The sequence below is a fragment of the Prinia subflava genome, chromosome 4 (assembly GCF_021018805.1).
Source record: "Prinia subflava isolate CZ2003 ecotype Zambia chromosome 4, Cam_Psub_1.2, whole genome shotgun sequence".
In the NCBI taxonomy this organism is placed as follows: domain Eukaryota; kingdom Metazoa; phylum Chordata; class Aves; order Passeriformes; family Cisticolidae; genus Prinia; species Prinia subflava.
In genome coordinates, this window is record NC_086250.1 from 5,267,473 (window position 1) to 5,282,894 (window position 15,422).

A 15,422-nucleotide genomic window follows, 5' to 3' on the forward strand; every position below is an offset into this window, starting at 1 on the left:
AAGTTTTAAATAGTTTTGCTTTCTTGAAACTTTCTTGGTTAAATCTCTAAGGTTTTGTCTATTTCCTTTTAAAAATTTTGTTCGGAAGAGTTTATTTTTTTTTTTCTTTTCACAGAAGTAAGTAGATTTTAACAAGAGCTGTCTTGTGTCCAGACTGGACTGTTGGGTCAAAAAGAAGGGAGGAAAGGATGAAGGAGAAGGAGGAACCAGAGCTGCTGGTGATGGTTGAAGAGTCATTGTATAGAAAGTGGAAGTCCATTATGCCTTTCCTGCTTGTCCTGACTAAGATGCTGTTTCCACTTCATGTACAGCACAGGGATTTAAGTTTAAAAACATGGAATCTGGCCAATTTGGGGACTTAAATTTATAAAGTAACCATTCATAACATCTACAGGAATATGACCTTGTGCGCCTGTGAGCCACTGAAATGTTGTCACTGAAATGTTTTCATTGAGCACCCAGCATCTTACAGTAGTAACAGGATATTATTCAGGCTTGCCCTGTATTAGGCCATTAATGGACAAGCCTGGCTATGCACTGAATATTTTTCTGCACTGGTTCCTGTTGTGGCACTTTGCTTCACCACTAAAAATGCCATATGGAGTGTACCTCAATCCACTTCATAAGGAAAGCTCAGAGAGGCAGAGGCACTCCTGAAAAGAAATGAGGATGAGTGTGGAGTGCAGCTGTTCTGTGTTAGCTTTTCAGGGCTAGTTTGTTATGTACACAAGTCCACATGATGACAGGAAATCTTGAAGGATCCAGTTTTTATAGAGTTCAGGTGTGATTGAATTGGGTGGGTTTGCTCATCCCACTCTAGAGCTATGAGATGGATATGAAATTCAGATATAGATCTCTATATTTTTAAAGTTTAGAAGTGTTCAGAGGCAGGATTTAGGCAATCTTTAATTCATGTATGTAAGCAATACTATGACTATGTGAGGACTGTAAATATATCTCTGTGATTGATCTCAAGATCAGCCTATCTATTATCATAAAGCCCCTCCTTTGAGAGTGGGAAGTGGGTGGAAATTTGAAAGAACAAATTTAAGCAACTGGTTTCCTTTCACTTTTAGAACTAAATAGTGAGAGAGGCATAAAAGACCTCCAGTTTAGATGATAGTGAAATGTTGCTTTGAAGTTCCAACTAAATTGCATTTCTTGTTCTCTGCTGTCGCTTGTAAGACTCAAAAAAAAAATTGGACAAGCAGTGATTAGTATATAATAATGTATGTTCAAATAGCTTATGGTATTATGAAAACAAAAATTCAAAAGGCCAATATACTGACAGTTAAAATCTGTCTAAGGGGCAATAGGGGGGAACCTTCACAAAAACAATATGCTGATTGCATGCAGCTACCCTGCCGAGTCAAATCTTAAATAAATTATACATACATAGCTGTACTGGAGCTGAGAAATGAAGCAGTTTAAAATGCTCCTGGGTCTGTGCTTTAGGCAAAGCCTGCATCCACTCTGTGTCCTCAGTGCATCAGACATTTGCTCTGTTGGTTTGGGTGCCCTGCCACAGGAACTGGAGGCCCGTGGAAAAATACAGCTTTGCACTGGATCAGATCTAGGGAGAAGTGTGGGTGATAAATAAACTCTCTTGATTCTCTGATAAGGAATCCCTTTCTCTCAACTGCAGCACACACCCCCAGTCCCCTCCACCCACTTGTAAGAAATCCTGAGGAAGTACTGAAATGTTTCGTATTTGGTAAAGATTTTTTTTCCCACAGAAAAAAATTTATGCGTCCAAAAATTCAGTTTCTAAGCAGCGGAAGTTCTTGAGGAATCTGGGTCAAATCTGATAAGTAATTTCAGCCAAAATAAAGATGAAAATAAAATTCTGAACATCAGAATGATTCATTTTAATACACGACACAAAGTATTTGATTTCTTGAGATTTCCAAGAAGACTCATTAACTGTACAGTCTAGTGATAAGGGCTGCTCACAGGTACTCGTGTTCTTATCCTCTTCCTTCCTAAACTCAAGAAGGGTCTTAGATGGAATTTTTCCTCATCTTAGTGCATCTATACATATGTGTTAGTGGAAGGAGAAATAGAATAATTCTGCAGGTGTGTGAGCAGGCAATTCCCTGTGAAAACAGCGATCTGGGGTCCACTCCTAGTGCCAGGGAATGTGTAAATGCTTATCCAGAACTTGGACTGAAAAGATTGATAATGAGATCCTGATTTACCACTGGTTGGGGCAGATACAAGAGTGTGGTGCACACACAGATCCTTGTTCTAAATATTTCAGTTCAGGTCCTGATCTCGGTGAATATTTGAAGCCCTGGGGCACAGTGGTAAGGAGGGTTTGACAGAAGCATCTTGCTCACAGGGTCTGCTTTTAAACTGCTGGCCAGCACATTCTTTTGCCCAGCAAAAGTTTCCTTAATCCAGTTTATTTGTGTAATTCCCCTTTCAACAGTGGAGACTAAGGTTTTAACTCAAAGGGAGCAAAAATAACTCAGAACCATGGTTAATATTAGCAGACTTTGCTCAGGTTTTTGTGAGTTTCTTGGGATTAAATTGCACTTCCTAAACATCAACTACAATCTATGCTAGGTAAAAAAAAAAAGTTTTGCCTCCTACTCAGGAGGTAATCCAGTTTTGGTTTTTGGCTAAGAGAATTGATCACATTGGTAATTGTAAACCCAGCACAAGGGAATGCAAACTAAGAATGCTACTGCTGTTCATGTACTGTCATGAAATTCTGGCTGTGTTACCAAAATCCCCTTTCAGAGATTCAGTTAAATTAAAGTGAAAAAGAGCAAAATTTGGCCCTTACTTCTGGTATAGTATTGATTACTTGCTGTCCTTTTATCAGTTTCACTTGCTAGAATAGACACGATTTGAACTTATTTTATAAAGTATATTTCAGCATCCCTTGGCCACAAACAGAGGCTAAAGTGTCTAGCCTTCAGACAGCTTATTACCATGCAAATACTCTGAAGATAAATTATATTAAAAGAAAGAAAGAGGGTGAAAAAAAATACTTTTCAGCTTCTGACTCATTCTAAATGGAGACTTAGCTCTAAGTAATCAAAATTGCATTGGTTGTGCACAGCAGCATTAAAAGCCTTGCCCACTAATTGAGTGGAGCGGCTCCAGTGAAGCAGCCTTGCCCCCTCATTATGTGATCCTGCAAGTGCTGTTTGTCATCACTGCTGGCTGGTCTCAATCTGACTCTGCTGCTGGTGCAAATTAATGGTAATTCCCTGTGACAGGCTGTGTCCCTCCGGTGAGACCATGGTGTGGATCTCGTGCCACCCCTGCCCTGCTCCCCTTTGCTCCCTGCACCTACCAAAGTCTGCGTTGCCACCTGAGGGTGTCACCCCTGACTTGGCCCTCCAGCTCCTTCCAGGTGTGTTGTGGCTGGAGTGAAGGATTGCACCCTGCTCTGCTCACACACTGTGGGAGGTGTGTTCCAAACACAAGGCAGCCTCTCCTGGTGGCCCAGGGCACGGGTGCCACCATCCACCACCCTGTGCAGCCAAGGAACCACTGGCTGTGTGCTCCAGCGAGCAGCAGAGACCCGGGGTGACCCTGCAAAATCAAAGTTAGCTAAGGTGGATGGAGTGCTGATGGGCTTTCACACTATTGGGGTTTGATTAATTTATTCAATTTCTACTTCTGTCCCGACTTCAAGGAAAGGCCTTAAGAAAGGAAGTTATTAATTGGGAGCTTAGAACTCAAGAAATCCATGCCTTGCTTTTCCTCAGGTTTGCCCCTTTGCAACAGATGCTTGTAGTCCCTTTTAATAATAATCTCTACTTCTCATCTTTTGGTTTTGCTGTCCTTTTAAATCACAGAGCGTGCAGTGGGGGCTGTCTGTAGCTTTGTGTGTGTGTGTGTATCTACAGGGGAGCCCTGGTTTCAGCTGGGGCTCCTGTCCCAGATTCTCAGCTGGTCTGAGTTGGCAGAATGCCACCGAGGTCATTAAGTGCATGTGAAGGGTCTGTGGCATGTCATTGTTATTTGCATCGCTGGAGAAAGGGAATCTTCAGCCAGTGTGATCTTAGCCCAGATCTTAAAGAATTAACACCCAGTTCTCAGGCATATGGAGTCTTTCCTCACTTCAGTTATTTTCATTTTAAATGAAAATGAACAATTTTTACATGAAAATTGAGCTCTTTTTTTAAAAAAATCTACTTCAAAGCAAAATATTTATACTCTTGTTAGGAGAAATTTATGGGGTTGTTTTGAAGTTAGTGCTTTTTAGTAAATTTTTCACTTAAAATCAAGTCACCAACTTCTCAATTAAAATATATATATATATATTGGGAAGGAAGAAGGAAAAAGAGAGACATTTAAACCAAATCTCAGATTTAATTTTTTTAAATAATTCAGAAGAATCCAGAACTGATTGAAATCAAGGTTACAGCTCCAGGTTCATCCTAAATAATGTTAATCGCTTTTCTGAGGTCACTAGATTTTGAGCACTGTCATCTGAGCTTGCCTCTTCAGAGCTGGAGTGTTCCAGCCCCAATTGGGTTTTTACAGCCCTTAAGGCAGTCTGTCCATCTCTGCTGGAGGGATCCTGGGCTGGCTGTGAGAGAACAAAAACAGGGTTCTTCTCTGAACCTCAAATCCTAGAGTCACGTCGGACTTTCAGCTCAAGGAGTTCTTCCCTAGTGGATTGGAAGCCTGAAGATGTGATTTCTGACAGTTCCAAATCAAGTAAATAATCAAAAAAAGAAATTCTGGATGAAATGTCACCGTGCCTTCTGCTGATTGCAGGATTTGGGGATTTTGAGGTATGCCTGGCATAACAGCACTTTTGGAATCTGCAGCCTCCTAAAAAACCTCGAATGGCTGCGTGGACTGTTTAATGCACAAGATAAATGTTTTGGATGCTGAGTCCCTGTGGATGTATCACAGGAGCAGGTCAGCACTTCTGACCACAGAGAGGAAAGGTTAGTTGCTTTTGTGTTCCACACTGTGCCCAATTGACAGGACAAACACCAGGTTTGCTGCTTTGAGGGTAAGCTCAGAGACCTCTGTGTTGGGTTGAAATAATTTCTCAGATTTACAATGTATATATAGCTGGTGATACAGCCAAAATAACTGTTATAGACACTGCAGGATCAATACTTGAGGTGCAGGTGAATACTCTCTCAAATGACTGTGGGAAACAAAATAAATCTTAGTTTTGCTGCTTCAGAAAAATAAAATTGTCAAGGTGTTTAACTCTCTGCCAATAGATTCCGTTGAAAGCAACAGCAGAACTCCTAGCTGGTTTCAGGATCATCTCCAGGTGTTGCAGGACACTTGCATATCCAACGTGAAAAACTTTGGGTTCTTTGAACTGGCAAAAAATATCTTTAATTTAGATTATATATAATTGTTTTTTATTAGAGCTTTAACTTGGTTAAGTATAATCAGGTAGCTATTGTATAATTAAAATGGCCAGTGATTGTTATTTGATAGTAACAACTTACATTTATATAGTGCTGTATATCCCAAAGGGATCCTAGATGATTTTAAAGACTCAATAATAAAATGCACAACAAAGTAAAACATTAAATACAATTACAGCCTTACTAGAAAATATGAGGATATTAAAAATCTGGCGGTCTGTGGCTTGCTTCTGCTCTCATTTGAATTCATTAGCCAAGCTCACCCAGAGTGCAAATGGATTATTAGTGGTTCTGCCATATCTGATTTAAGAATTTTTCTGTACAGCTACCTCTTCTGTGCTGGGAGAGAAGTAAAGGGTGTAAATACCTTTCTGAAGCTTCACTCCTGCTGGTCACTTAAGTGGAATGTTATTTTAGGAGTCCACTGAGGGGCTTGAATTCCTCCCTCTCTTGTTTGGGTGGTTGTTGTACAGTTACACCCTGAGGATGGTTTCTTGTTGGATGGGTTTCATGTTAAATGCCACATGCCTGCAACATCAGAGTGGGAAATCAGACAGTGTTTTGTACAAAACGTTCTATTTTCATAGATAAGTCTTGAAATAGTTTAAAAATCAGCCCTGTTACGGTCATTTTGGGGTTCTCCATGCTGACACTTCACTGAGGTGAACAGTGCAGCTTATGCCTCTTGAGCTGCTCTTCCTTCTTCTCTTGTGGATGGGTAATATAGGTCATTTGCTTTGTGTTGTTTCTTTTCTAATGTCTAATAAATTATAGTCTAATTATGAAATATTTCCAGAACCCCTTAAATACTCTTGAATTAGAAAGTGTTTTCAACTGCTGAGGCAAGTTGTTTGCACCTGAAGATGAAAATTTATTGCTATTAGACATAAATTTGGGACTATGCAAAATGATGTGTAAACTACTTTTTTTACTGGTTTGCCAGAGTGAGTCCTTGTCCACTGAGATGGTTTTCAGGTTCTGAAAATATTAATTTATCCCTGTCTTGGCCACAACACATGAAAACAGTCTACTTCGAATAATTTAGTCTTAAAACCATGGTTCTTTCTCAATATCTGAACTTTTCTTTAGTTTCTGTTTTAACACTCATAATGATTGTGTGAAAGTTGTTTGCAGCTACTGTCTTGTTTTTCATATTTGTAATGAAGCATGAGGGATTTTTACATTTTGTGGCAAAAGTTTTGCATGGGTCTTGCTGTAAAGCTTTCACAATGTGTTTAACTTGTTTTATTTTGGGGAGATGGGAGAAAGGGAAATAGTGACTTTGAGACAAGTTTTCTGCTCCATTTAGTCGATGCAGCAGATGATAAATCTCAAGTGCAAACAGTGCTACACCCAAGACACTGACCTCTAATATTTTTTATCCTACATGCACTGGTGGCCTATTTACTAATCTGCAATCACCAATAAATTTGTTGTAATATAGTTAAGAGCCTGAGTAACATTGAGCAAACACTCTCAAGTAAAGGTGGACCTTCTGAAATTCCTTTCCACAATGTTTTGGGCTACACCTTTCTTGACACCACTACAACCAAGCACTGGGAATCAAAACTACATGTAACTCATAGGGAGGTGCTATGAAAATGTTTCTTTCTGAAACTATATTTAAAAGCAGTATTAATAATGATGATAATAATAATAATAACAACACTTTTTATCATTAGACCTTGGAAGAGAATCCAAGTCTTTTCATTCATCAGCAATGCACAAACTAATGGAAGGACACCAAGCTGGACAGTGTCTCGTGTGTCCTGCTCTGTTCAACACAAGCCTGTTATAAATGCTGATACAGGAAAGACAAATTGACCTTCCATATGGGAAGTTGTAGCTTTTCCCTTACAGCTTCCCAGCTTTGTAGAAAAACTCCTTCCTGTTCTGGTTAAAGTTGTACATTTTAAAAAGTCTGGATGGATCCTACTAGACTAGAACCCAGCCAAGGACATCATCTTCTCTGGAAGGAAATCAGTATTCACCCTTAAAGAGACTTGAATTTTTTTATATTTTCAGACTCATTACTCAAAAGAAAAAGGTTTAAATGTGTGTCTTTTTTTTTAATGTTCTCATTATTAGTTGGAATTTAAGGACTGAACTAGTAATTACTAATCAAAGTCTACCTGTGGGAGCAGAAATTAGATGGAACCTTGTTTCACTTATTTAAACATAAGTCTCTACAATTTGAGATTAAATAGATTTCCCCAGGTTACCAGTAGTACCCTGCTCTTTGCCTGCAGGCCATCTACTAAAAAGTGAAACGTGTGTACGTGTTGGTGACAGAGATGTCACAAAAATGGGACTGGCATTGTTCTGGCATCATTAAACATTGGTGGATTTTGTGGATTGAGCATGGAAACGAAGGGCAGACTGGAATAATGGAATATATATTTTTTTTTTTTAATAAAACTGATTGTGTTCAAGTAATTTGAAATCCCAGTGGTAAAGACTTAGGTCCAATATCATCATTGCAGTGATTTTAGAGGGAAATAAGAAGTAACTAGGAGAAAGATTAACTTGAGTTGGAGCTTTAATTTTGATTAAGGTTTGTGGTTTTAGAACAGAGACAGAGAGTGACATGACATAAGGAATGGCAGTGCATTAGTGAAAGTAGGTGTCTGAAAGAAACTAGTCTGTGTTTGTGGAAGCATGAAACTGTTGAAAAGAAACTGCTACTTTCACACTGTCACATAAAAACTCCCGACGAGCCTGGCAATGAAGCGTGGAGAAACTCTCCCTTGTTTGTCCAAGAAAAATAGTGCATGCAAGAAAAAATAGTATAAATGGCTCTGGGTTTAGTTTCTGTAGTGTTTGATATCAGTCTTTAAGACTCCAAAGAGGGAGGATCTAAATGAGAGCATGAAAGAAGGTCCTGGGATTTTGTTAGGAAGATGTCTTTCAAAATAATTTTACAAAACACCTTTAAAGTGTTGAACTCTGTTAGAACTAATTTCAGGAGTGGGAATAACAGTAAATTATTATTACTGCAGATTCTATGAAGCATCTCCTTTGTATGTTTATAGCAAGCAGAAAATATAAATAATAGCTGATTAGTAGTCTAGAATCAGAGCTCTCTGTTTTCTCCCCATATCAGATAAATCTCCCACTGATGGATCAAACATTTAATCAATCTGGTAACATGGCCTTCAGCACTATAGTATCTGAGTGCCTCCCAGTGTTGGAATGCTCAATAATGCTTGGTTTTTCTCCAGTTATCCGCACTCCTTAATTTGATTTTCTTCTTAGTTACACTGATGTAAATCTAAAACTACTCCACTCATTTTGATAGAGGAAGCCACCATTTGTGAGCCTGAAGAGCAAAATCTGTCCCCCCCCTTGCAATTCCTCAGCTATTCTTAAGCTGTACTATTAATAATACTTACTTGACTTATTAATCTGCTCCCTCATTTATTTTCCCTGTTCCTAGTGCATCTTTTTTTTTTCTGACACTTTGGGTATGATCCAAAGTCCACTGAAATGGCTGTCAGTCCAACTATTGATTTCAGCTTGACTGGGGTTCAGTTTCCCACTTGTCCCTCCCTACTTTTTTTCCCTCTGCATATCCTGAAGGGTTCTGTGTGAGCTTGTGGTCTGGTTAATTAAAGTTACATGTATGCCTACAGTTTTGTGAATAAGCACCTTGCTGTACTGGAATCCTAATCCCTGTATTTTCTTTAATACCCATTGCTTCCCTCAGTTTAGTTTTCCTTTTATGAGAGCTCCCTTTCCTCCTCATGCCACAGGTCTTGGTCTTGGGTTCAACATCGCATATTTTAGGGGGAGCTTTGCTATGAGCCTGACCTGAGTTCTTTAGGAAACTCAGTGCAGAAATCCCACTTCCCTGAGATTATTGTTCAGGACAGTTGTAGTGAATTTGAAAAGGGTTTTGAATGAGACAATTGTGACTCGTCCTTTGATTTTTTATTTTTTTTTCTTTCCCCTTGCTGCCATCAGCAGCTGGAAGCAGAAGAAAATAAAAAGGAGTTGAGAATTTAAGCTGGGAGACTTGGCAGGTAAGAGGTGTGTTTTCTTCCTTGCCAGGGAGGCGTTTCTGGAAGCGCTGATGTGAATTGGCAGCTCTGGAAGACAAGGCTGGTCCAGTTGAGTTCCTTGATCCTTCACAGTCTTTTTGTATCACTGCTGGCAAAGGCTTCACTTTGCTGGTTCCTCACTCTGCAGCAGGGGCAGAGAGGCTTCCCTGCAGCAGCAGGGTGGCTTAAGGAGAAATACAGGAAAGACTGGGGAGCAGTGAGCTGCTGTAGAAGGTGGCAGAGCATGTGAGCTGCTTGGACAAAGTTGCCCGGTTTGAGGGTAACAGCTGTGCTGTGTGGACAGCTGGGCTGGTGTTTGCATTATTTCAAGAAATGTTTTGCTAAGGGACTGGTGTGCTATCTATAACTTCACTGCCTTATCTTCTTTGAAGCCTCGTTTGATTACTTTACTCTCATTTCCTGTTCTACATGGTCTTAAATGGGGTGAAGGTGAAATACAGTGTAAGCAAGATACACCACTTGCTTTCATATAAAAGACCATGCTGAAAGTACAATAACAACACTGGAAAGCCAAGCACTGCTCATAGGACAACTGCAGTTTGCAAAGACACTTCCTAAGGGCTTACTTGAGGCACACCCAGGGACAAAAGGCTTTTCATGGGAACAAAACCCACAGCCAGCCTGCCAGATTTCAAACCTTCCTCTGAAGCTCAAAGCACCGAAGTGTTTTTCAGAGGAGGGGCTTGCAGAATTTTCAGTGTGATGTTCTGTACCCTTGTTCTTGGGAGGAGCTGTCCCCTTTCCAAAGCGCGCAGCCCGAGGCAGTCACACGTCAGAGATAAATCAGCCCAAATGGCAAAGCACTGGCGGGTTTGAACAACTGCAGGTAGTTGTTTAATGGCTTGTGTCAAGTAATCTTAATAACAGGTGTGGCCACTGATCCAGTCAATTATATAAATTGTCCTGCTGCCTTTTCTGGGCTCTTACAGAAGCAGAGCTGTTGATACCTAAGATGTGACTGTGTGCAACTGCATTACTGTGACTGCCTTAAAAGACACACATTACCCAAACAGGGAGGGACTGGCTTGTTTCTGCTTCTCTGCCTTTTCTCTGTGGCACACTGTAAGTCAGAATCTTGGATTTTCTTCCCCCTCCTCTAAATTTGTGAGAGCACGTTTAAATTTTAATATTCGGAGGCCCCCAAAATGTAAATAGCACTAGGGTAAGTGTTGCCCTGTTTGAAATTCCCTGCTGGGTCCACCTGTCATGCTTTGTGTGATGTTGGGATAATAAGCTCTGTGGGGCAGTAAATGCCTCCCTTACTCATCCACACACCCCATTTATGCTGCTTTTTGGGGGAGGCTTTGAGCAACACGTCGTGGGGAAAATACCAAACTCCCGTGGCTGAGAGTTCGCAGGTACACGGAGCAAGCTTGGCTAAAACTCACAGATCAAAAGAGGTTTGGGGTAAGAGAAAAAATCGTTTTCTAATCTGAAATAATCTAGTCCCTAGCATTTATGAGGAGACTCACCAGTATTGTAGATTTACTTGCAAATTTTTTTGCCTGAGAGTAAAGTATTTGTGTTTTCAGTGCATGTTACTGATTGACCTCGGACAAGCTGAGCATGTTTAGCTTGGAAGAATTTATCTTCTGAGTTTGAATATTTGGGTTGGTTTGGCTTTTTTTTTTTTTTTTTTTTTTGCAGCGCTTTCTTGGTTTTTTGCAATTTTCAAACCCATATATTGGCATCTGTTTTTTTGCTGTGAAGTTATCTCCAGACAAACCAGTGTAATGCATCAGGCTGTCTCCCTGTCCACAGTGGATCATGTGTTTACTATTGAAGTTTAGTTTCTGTGCTTTTTCATAACAGTTTAGTTGTCTGCAGGAACTGGTAGTTAAAGCATGGCAGGCTGCAGATAATTCTTTAGGCTCAGCCTCTGTTTCCACTGCCTTTGATCACGATGCGTTCGACTTTCAAATATTATTTATAAAATATTTTTTCACATGCTGCTTTTGATTTTTGTAGATGTGCCTTTCCACACAATAGGAATAGTGAGTGATTTCTTATTATAGTTCCTTGGCGTGTAAACATTGTTATTCTAAAGTCTGATCAAATTTGAACTGTAAGTGTAGGTAAGAATAGAAAGACATGGAGCCCACAACAAAGATGTTGCAGTGAGAGTGGTAACAAATGAGATGGAAAAGGTGGAGAAGACAACTGTCAAACACAGCATGTTCATGTATGTACAAATGTACTTAGAGAGAGAGATACCCTTGTTTATTCCTGCAGTTGAATTTAATATCATAGTAAAAAAAATACAATAGAAAGATCAATGTATAAAAAGAATTTAAACCATGTGGCAGAACTTGTCTTCCTAATAAAAAGGAAAAGCAGCCAGAGATTGAAAGAGTGGGAATGTTGTGGGGGTTTTATGTATAGCTTGTCTTAAAATCATTAAAAATAAATTATTCAACCTTTTTCCAAATAAAGTAGGAATGTTTATGACTTATCCCCCTATATGATTTTGATGAGAAAGAGTTTTGAGTATTAGTAGAGTTGCAGAAACCTCCTCCACAAATGTGGTAGAGCATCTCAGATCTCTGTGGTCTGCAGCTTGTACACCCAGTGCAGGCTGCAGAGAGTAGCTCTATGAAATTAGGAAAGGGAGTTTGTCTGAGGTTGTATTCTTGCCTCAGATTTTGCTTCCAGTTGGTAAATAATATAAATTTTCTTTTGAAAATTTTCCTTACAATCCCATTTTCTGGTGCAGATACAGTTTTGGTCAACCTGAGAATTTCAGTCTGTGTGGTGACAATGGGAAGTGGGTTGGGAGGAATTGCTGTTACTGTATTACTTCCCCTCCAAACAGGTCTCAAAATGAAACCAGCTGCTAAATTGGTAATCTACAAGCTCACAATATTTGCATGCAGTTCTGAGTATGGGTGTGAGAGGGAGGAAGCTCCTGTTCTTGCACATCATTTTTTTTTCTGTGTCATCCTGAGTGTTGAAATCTGAATCTCTTACTTGCATTGATGGCTTTAGTTTTGGGGGAATTTTTTTTGTGCTAGTTTTTGTAAAAATCCAAGACTGAGGCTTGCTTGCACGAATGGCTTTTGGGTGGGTACCTCTGACTGATTGTTAGACCCACCAGGTCTGAAGAGTATCATATTTATGTTGAAGGAGCAGGTTCAAATCATAATGTGATGTTTTATTGGAGTGTTCACATGTGAATTTGCTTATTGTTATCTCAACTTCAAGGACTGTCGCCTAAGAAGGACTTAGGATGTTTTAATAGCACTGAAGACACTTAGGGTAAGGTTGGTTTTGTGCCTTTATTTTGTACTCAGCAGTTGCTCAGGTAACTGAGAATCAGTGGTAAATATTCCCAGACAACACAGGTTGAAATCATGCACATTGTCCATATACCCATGGGAAAACAGGATGAAACAGGAAATGGTAATGGAAGAAGCTGAGGGTACCAGAAACATGTGTGAAATGTCCTTTCTGCCTGTTCTGACAAACAGAAACTATAGGTTTGTTTCTCCCTTAAAAAAAAAAATCAATGTAACCACGACTAGATTCTTTAACATAACCCTCATGGGTCTGGATATCAGTAGGTGGGGTGGGTGACCATCTCCTCGCCTAAAAATCACAAGCAATGAAAATCAAGTAGCTCCAAGAAAAAGCTGAAATGCTCTAAAACTAGAAATGCCTTGGCTCAATCTGCTTGGGGTCTGGAATTACAACCCAGTGGTTTATCTGCTTGTTTCTGCCTTCCACTGTGAACAAATTCTCTGTGTGCATGGCTGGATTCTTTTTACCTCTTCAGGTTAGGTCAGAATGCTCCTGGTCACTTTTCTGGTAATTTTTTTGCTTGATTTTTAGAAACACTTTTTCCAAATAAAACATATCTACAATTAAAAAGGCAAATTTCCCCTGATGATTTGTGATTCCTCTGCCATTCTCCTATGAACAAGTTTGGGGTTTCTATATATGTGTGCCCTACACTTTTTCTTTAGGTACATCATTTTCTTTCTTTCTTTGGATGGTGGGAGTAAGTGAATCAGCAGTTAAAAAGGCAAGTATTTAATTTGTGCTTCCCTGTGACAAGTCCCATTGCTGTTCCCAGCCTTGGTCTGCAGGATCTGACTGGCCCTGGTGTGCCTGGGCCAGCTGAAGGGCAGGGCCTCTGGAAATCTTTGTTTTTCTTCAGCTTTGAGGCTGAATGTGGGTGTTCACTTCTTGTTCACTTTTTCTGAAATGAGAAATGCTCTTTATTTAAGAAAAAAAAAAAAGTAGTTGAGCTCATTTGTCTGCTCAGCTTTCTATGCTTGTTCAAAAATGTCATTTCCCACTGGGACGTGTTGGTCCAGCCTACCAGGAGAGGGTGTGCATCTGGACTGTTTTTCTGAGGTGATGAGTTCAGACTCCTCGTGAAGGTGTTGTGGACACCTCAGAACCTGTGAACACCAGCTAGTGAACATTTTTCATGGTTTGTTTTAAGCACCTTTTAAAAGTTAGTTAATATTCCAGCACATGTCAGTTCTGTGGAGCTGTTGAGCTTCTCTAAAATTCAGGCTTGATGCAGTGGACAAATCCTGCTGTCTGTTCTTGGCCAATATCAGGACATTGAGAAGTTTTTGCCTCCTTTTCTGCTTCTTGTCTGATATTTGTTCAACTAAGGAAAGAAACTGTTTTATTTAGCAATTTTAGTTCTGACGTATAATTAGCATTTCTGATGTTTGCTCATGTGAAAAAATCATAGTTTCTAATGTCTAGAATTTTGATTCCTTTAAAGACAAAGATGCTAAACAGATGAATGGGGCCATATGAGTAAGTAAACATGTATAGAAATAGAGTGAATAAATAAAGCAAATTAACGTGGTTATTGTAAGGATGTGAGAAGATAGATGTGCCTGTTTTTCATGTGGTAGTGATGGAGAGACCAAACCAAGCTGAGCCCACTGTTCAGGGCAGGTATGACTGTGCCAGGGATTTGTTAAGTGTTTATGTTTGCTCCACAGCTCCTCCAGAAGGAGAACCTCAGGTTTCAGTGCCTGAGCTTTGTGGATCCAAAGTGCATTTTGGCTGTGGCTTCCTCAGAGAGGAAACAGAGCTGTCAGAGTTACCTGGGTGGTTTGTGCTGGTTATCTGCCACGTGAACTCTACACAGAGCAGCTCAGCATTGTTGTGCAGCTTGCTGTGGCACAGGGACAGTGCTGAGCACAAAAGAGAATGGAGAAACGATGTGTAAGAGTGAACAAAATAATCTCACACTTGGAGAGTTGAAATGGAGTGAAGTGTTGGTAAAAGGAGTTTCAGGTTTGGTGGTTGCTGCTGTTGTAAGCACAGCTGGAGCTTTCCAGTTTGTCTGACCCATCTCCCTGGAAGGCTGCTGCCAGTTCTCACAATATTCCTGACATACCCAAATGCTCAGCAGAGCCCTGGCTCTCAGACTCTGGACCAACTCCCAGCGTTAGGAACAGGAGTCAAATGGCCATCCCTTCTCCTGTGCTAGCACACACCCAGCCATTAACAGCCTGAAGGCAATTTTAATAAAATACATAACCCTGCTGAGCTACTCCCAGAAGATAAATAAGTGTTGAAGGAAAGAAGCTTTTGTTTAAAAGTAATTATTTAAACTACGCATTACAGGTAATTTTCTTTTACCAGTAAACCAAATGCTATCAGAATTTCAATAATAGCTTTGTGTTACTTATCTAGATAACATGATATTGTCATTTCCAGGGGCTTAAAATGCTGTTTTATTTTCATTTGTGTCAAATATAAGGGTAAATTAGACCTGAATATATATTTAAAAAAAATTCCAACAATATGGGTTTTGTATAATTTTCTCAGAACAGCATTTTGTTTTCCAACCTTTTATAGGAAAATAACATTCTAATGATACTTTCCCAAAATGTGGACTTAAAACAGTAGGGTGAAGAGCATCTCCTTATTTTCTGTTTTGGGTAAACATGCTGCATTTCAGAGTTGATAGCAAATACAATTCTTTTGAAGGGATTTGTCAATAAAACCATAACACTGTGGCAAC

At 39.8% G+C, this 15,422-nt stretch overlaps 1 protein-coding gene across 8 annotated transcripts in view; it reads left to right on the top strand.

Annotated features, from left to right (window-relative positions):
* SOX5 (SRY-box transcription factor 5) overlaps positions 1-15,422 on the top strand; it is a 600,060-nt gene that overhangs the window by 165,222 nt on the left and 419,416 nt on the right. The window contains exon 1 of one of the 8 annotated variants that reach the window (XM_063395246.1): positions 9,371-9,385. The exons of the other annotated variants lie outside the window; for them this stretch is intronic. The gene's annotated coding sequence lies outside the window, so the exon portion shown is untranslated. Of the gene's footprint in view, positions 1-9,370; positions 9,386-15,422 lie in introns of those variants that run through there. 8 annotated transcript variants of the gene reach the window in all.